The sequence below is a fragment of the Ovis aries genome, chromosome X, assembly GCF_016772045.2.
Source record: "Ovis aries strain OAR_USU_Benz2616 breed Rambouillet chromosome X, ARS-UI_Ramb_v3.0, whole genome shotgun sequence".
Taxonomy (NCBI): Eukaryota; Metazoa; Chordata; class Mammalia; order Artiodactyla; family Bovidae; genus Ovis; species Ovis aries.
Window position 1 is genome coordinate 109,213,599 of NC_056080.1, and position 6,000 is coordinate 109,219,598.

General features: G+C 49.1%; 1 protein-coding gene across 1 annotated transcript in view; it reads right to left on the reverse strand.

The window, feature by feature from the left end:
• Window positions 1–4,126, reverse strand: part of TENM1 (teneurin transmembrane protein 1) — a 900,209-nt gene extending 896,083 nt beyond the window's left edge. The window contains exon 1 of the mRNA XM_027963346.3: window positions 3,603–4,126. The gene's annotated coding sequence lies outside the window, so the exon portion shown is untranslated. The remainder of the gene's footprint in view (window positions 1–3,602) is intronic.
• Between the last annotated feature and the right edge of the window lie 1,874 nt (window positions 4,127–6,000).

Here is a 6,000-nt window from a genome sequence, read left to right on the forward strand (position 1 = left end):
TTAAAAAAAAAATCAATGGAAAATAGAAAAAAGAAATTATATATTAAGCCAGGAATCAGAATGTTTTACCGTCTAGGGAAAGGAAATGGAGTAATTTCAATTCAAAACAGTAATTTAATCTAATACTCAGAATCTGCAGATGATTTAAAGCAGTTTTTGTACATGGAAACAGTTTTGAAAGCTGATTCCTTTTAATTTTTTATAATCAGCAGCTTTATTTCCAGTCATTGATATATTCTATTGATCACAATTGCTATTAATAAATACTATCCTTCACAATATTCTTTATCATTTAATCTGCCTGTAGTTGTGCTAGTAATCCAATTCAAGCCATTCTTCCAAGTGGTAAACGAAGGGAAGCTTCTTATTAAAAAAAAAAAAAAAGCTGCATAGATTACTACTTTCAAGGGTAAATCTACATACAGGAGCTTAAAGAAACATATATAATATTAATAAAATTATCATACATGTTTCATATCTGATGCACAGCATTCTCATGAGATTGTTTCTAAAAGTGTGTGTGTGTATGTGTGTGTGTGTGAGAATGCTAGAATATGTGAATATTATAAGAAAATTTGCTTTCATTAATTAATCTTTGCATCAAGTATTCAAAGTACTGCTCTTCTTTTGACCTCAGGTCAGTAAGTAAGTAAGTAAATAGATAAGTAAATCACTTGTTTGAGAAGCCTTAGGAAATTTATTAACCATAATCTATACCAAGTACTTGACAACTATACTGAAAACTGAAACTGATGGACTTTCAGGAAAAGCAAGCTTCAAGTAAAAATTACATGGATTCTAATTGCTATTTCTAACATAAAATGGAAAAAAAAACCTTTATGTTAATACTGAACCTTCTAACCATTTCCAAGTTTTAAGACTGTCATGGAAAATAAGCTTTCTGTTTTCAGAGGCAACATATCAAAAGAATACTTTGCAGTTTGAGAATTTAAAATCGTATTGTACAGAATAAACTTGAATGTTAGACTGCTCTGTTTCAGCAAGAATCTTAGTATTAAAGGCATCAGAAAGGTACAATGACTATAAGGGAAACTATGATCATGTCAGCATTATTTACACAGATGACAGTGAAGTGAAACACCAAAACCTTTAGAGTATTTAGATTTTTGAATTAGGCCTTTGAATGAGATGGTAGTTAATATACAATCTGATTTTACTTTTTAACACAGCTATTTATTTCAATATTTGGAATCTCACTTAATCTTATAGCACAATGACTCCACAAAGCATTCTTTCCTTCAGTTCCACTGTATATTTTGTCAAATGACATGACTATTCTTAATTCATAATGGGGACCTAGAACCAATGGTAAATACAAATTCATGTATTCAAAAAATACTCGGTTTGTACTATGTGTCTGGCATGGTTCTAGGGACTAGACTCTATTGGTTTTATTATACAAATGTTAACATTTGTTCATTGAGCTGTTTTCCAGAAACACCTGTTTTTCAAAAACATTCTGGGGGACGATCTGAAAACTTTTAAATAACATTTAGAGCATGGATTCATTTTAGAAATTACCTGAATCCCTTTCCAAATGCATTTTGGGACTTTCTTTTATTATCAATAAAAGATTCCAACATTACTTTGACATACTTACACACTACTCTAAAAAAAAAAAAAAAACTTTCCAACAGTAAATTATTTAACACATCACACACACATAAAACGTCTTATGAACTTAGACAAAAATGGCAAAATTAAGATTCTGCTTTTCCAGTTATCTACTTAAAGGGTCATACAAATGCCTTATGAAAATTCATTTTCCCCCCACGTTGCAGGGGGGTGGTAAGCAAGCAAGTAAATGCTGGGTAACCAGGGAGCAGAATGTAAGGCTGTGGATCTCCTTTTAATAATAATAAAGCCTTTCCTCCTTAGACTGTGCTCTTTCTTAGCAGTACAGGGGTGCCCTATGCTCCAAATCGGAAGTCTTCGGACTAAGAAGACAGACAAGGATATTTCAATCAAAAGATAAAGCAGACATTTGCAATGTTTTCCCCAAACAGGTTGAGAGTAGCGATTGATGCTCATAGTATAGTGTACCTGGTTTGTTAATTATGATCACAGAACAACAATCTGAAATTCAAGGAAGCTGCCTGTGACCCTTAGCACAAACGCAATCAATTAAGTGCTAATCTAACAGTACCTAATAGGATCCACTGGGGTGTTTCGTTTCCTTTCGGTTTGTAAAACCGAGTGGCTACTAATTTCCCTACTATGGCACTAGGAACTTCTTTTTGTATTTTCTCCGGCCACCTCAAATACTCCTCCGAATTAACATTCCAGGTAAATTAAAAAAAAAAAAAAGGAAAGTTCAGGACATCTCCCGACCAATTGCTTCATTTTGGAGACCTACCCATATTATCATATCGCCAGTAGCAGTGATGCAGATCCGCTAAGCCCCAAAGCTGCCGACGGCTAGCACGAGCTGCAAACCAGCCCCCGCCCCCGCCCTTACTCTCCCGGTGGCGAAACAGATGTCGAGACAACATCTACGAGTGGAGTGAGATCGTCCGTCTCCGCAATTGTAAACAACCGACCGCACTCGGTTTGCTGAAATGTTTAAATATACTCCTGACTGCAAACACATCCACTCACCAAGTCGCGCTGTCTCCCCTTCTCCACCTCCTAAAATTGAACTGGCACCCTGCCCGTTGTAGAGTAGAAAGTGAGGTTACATTTCCCCAGGTATGCCTAGAGGGTACCTGGCACTCCGCAAATGTGCTGGCCGCTGCTATATTGCCCGAACCACATCTCAGGATAAAATGCGAAAACACACAAACCTGCGCAGCTGAGCGCGTGGTAAAAGCCAACACCGACGGCTCCCAGAGCACCGACTGCTGCGTAATGACTGTCTCTTGACAAAGGTTGGAGTGTAGGAAGGACGCACTGGGTAGGGCCCCAGACGGTGTGGGTTAGAAGGAGGTCCTGGAGTTTCCCCCGGAACCTGGACTCCCCGAGTGTGGTTCAAAGAGAAATTCGAAAGCAAACAGGTACTCAAGTGAGTCCTAGACCCTAGGCATCTTCTCTCAGAGAGACAGGAGCGGGAACCGAGTGGCCGAGCCCCTGGCGGACGCTCCAGGTGGGAAAAATGCTGGAGGAGAGGCGTCCCCTTGTCTCTTCTCGGACCGAGCCCGCCCCCGTCCCCAACGTCCAGGTCCACTTGTTAGAGCGCCGGGGCTCTGCGCGCCTGCAGAGGCGAGCCCCACTCCCCCGCCCCCGCCTTTCAGAACCAGAGGAGTTGGTTGGCAAAAGTGTCGCCTAAGAAGCCTAGGGAGCCCTCGAAGGGCAGCGCCCCCAGGGCCCGCTGAAAGCTTGAACTGCGGACAAGGCCGACCTCCCATATGCCCCGGGTGGTCTAGAGCCCCGAGCCGGGCGAAGACCTAAAGAAGGAACCGAGGTTCTGCCACCTCGGGCAGGGCTCTCTGAGCGGACGCTGCCCGCCACTCAGGGCTGGGAGCCGCCATCCGTCGCCTGCAGCCTCGGGGCGAAGTTAACCGGGAGTCCTCGGGGTGGGAGGTGGGAGGGTAGGGGCCGCGAACCAAAGGGAAGGAGGTGGGAGCCGGGAGCAACGCACCTACCTAGTCCAGGCGCAAGTTTCAGTGGCGTCCCCAGGTGCGGTCCCCCGCCCCCTCGCCAGGTGCTCAGCCCCGCCGGGCGCTGCCGGAGCCCGGGACCTCAGGCGTCTCAGCCGGTTCCTGCGGGAAACGACTGTAAATCCACATTACTGTTCGAGCTGCCGCTCGGGCCCCAGCATCGCTCTCCTCCGGTCCGTCGCGACGGTGCTCTGAGCCGGCAGCCGCCGGGGGCAGGTACCGAACCTGGCTACTACCGCGCCAGCGGACGATCGCTGCCTGGAGGGTGCTAGCGCCCGGGGTCGTTTGTGGGTGCGAGAGTGTGTATACGCGTGTGTGTCCGTGAAAGAGAGTGTGCGTGTGTGTGCGAGCAGAAGGGATGAGCTCAGACCCCGGGGCACTCGGAGGTGAACTCCGGGCTAAGCCGGAGCCCGCCGCGCTCCCGGGTGCGGGGCGTCTGCACCGCTGATGGCTGTGCTGATGTTGCTGTGGCCGCCGCCGCCGCGCTCTAAGGCTGGTCGCGGTGGTGCAAAAAATGTTTCTCCGCTACTCGAGACCAAAAAACCTGCCCTGTCTACTGAGCATGCCCGGTTTGACAGTTCCACAGCCAAGGGTTTTTTTTTTTTTTTTTTTTTCCTCCCTTTTCCACCAAGACTCCAGGTTTTAGCCGCAGCTGAGATGGGGTGGGGAGGAAGAGGGAGCTCCGGAGGAGGAGCAGAAGAGGAGGGCTGAGGGAGCAGGTAGCGGGCAAAGGAAAGGGAAATCAAAATGAGAAAGATCACGGTGTTAGAAGGTGGAGGGAGGGAAGGAGAAAGCTGGGGGTGGGGGAGCAGAGGAAGGAAATATGGATCAACAAAATTTAGATTTCGTACCACGATGAGTTCCCGGCCAGAGTACTCTCATGACCAGCTTCTATTTTCTCCAAAGGGTTAGGTGGGGTGGGAGGTGGGGTCCGGCGGAGTGTTTGTCATCCCCAAATCAACCTGGGAGAGTGTTTTATAGTCAAGACATACACAAACGCACGCACTGTTGCACACACCACACAGACACACAGAAGCGTGATCACGACCGCGATGTGTAAAGCCTGAGGACTGACTGAGAATGCAAAGTCTCTTGCCAGGATAACTTTAGCGAAAAAAGAAAAAAGCGAGGTGGCGGAGAGAAAGAGAAATGTTTGGGTTCCTCCTTTTCCCCTCTACCCCGCCTTCTAGAAAAGCCCAGCCCGTGAGTGCGGTGCGAAAAAGACCCGCAAGCTTTCTTAGTGTCGGTCCACGTGAGAGAACCGCTGACTGCCTCCCGCTGACAGCATGACCTCAGTGAGCGAAGGCCGGCCACACGCAGCCTCCTGGCGGCGCGTCGGGTCAGCGCTGACACTCTTCCCCCCCCCCCCCCCCCACCCCCACCCCCGGAGCCGGGCCCTGCGCTCCAGCCGCTGCCCGGCCTGGTCGCCCAGCTCCCTGGGCTCCCCAACCGGCTCCGCCCCTCACCCAGGTTCGGTCCGTGCCCCAAGCCCTGGATCCCTCCTTTTCCACCCTTTTGAGCTTCCACGAAAAAGCGGAAAAGCGGAATCTGCACGCTCAGAAACTCGCTTTGGGAACCTAAGGAGTCCTACTGGGCATGCTCAGGACTTGGGGCGCCTCGCGTGGAGTAACTCTCCAGCCGCCAATATCTGCCTGGCTGGGCCAGATGTGAGTCTGAAGTAGGAGACGTCGACCCCGGATCAGGGTTTGGCTCCGGTTCCGGGAAGGGCGGCGGCGACGCCCACAGTCGCCTCCTCCTTCCCGGCTTCCCGGCGAGAGCAAGACGGTGGGAGATACCAAGTGCCGAGCCAGGGGAGCGGCACCAACTGGAGAAACGAGTCTAGCGTACTCCCGACCCCCTTCCCCCAGCGCCACCCCCGCCGTAGGCAGGTAGGGGGCGCGCAAAGCAGCGGAGAGAGCCCAGTGAGTGTTTGCCGGGACTGCTAGCCTCTAGGTAAAGAAAGAGAGCGCGAAGAGTTGAATTTTCTTTAGGAGACACGTTACCGATGGTTTTCTTGAGTGAAGAAAGAAGGGCGTGTGTGAATGTGTATGTGGGCACGCACGTTTGTAATTTTTCCCCGCAAGAGCAGGGACAGGAAAGCGAGAAACTATTGGCGAGTTGAGAGTCCGCTAGGGGTTGCAATAAGGCACATTTGGAGCCTTGGCTGGCGCTAATTAACAGGAAGAGTTGCTCGCGGCTCGGCGGGTGCGCACCAAAGCTTCCAGCTGTTCTTCTCCCTGGGTGGTGGCAGCTGCACGAGCATGGCTTCCGGGCTGGACGGTCCCTGCACTCCTGAGCAGGGAGACCGGATTCGGTTTCCTAAACAGAGATAGTACAGGATGACGCCAGTGGAGATCTCGGAACCGTGTGTTCCCATCTTCGC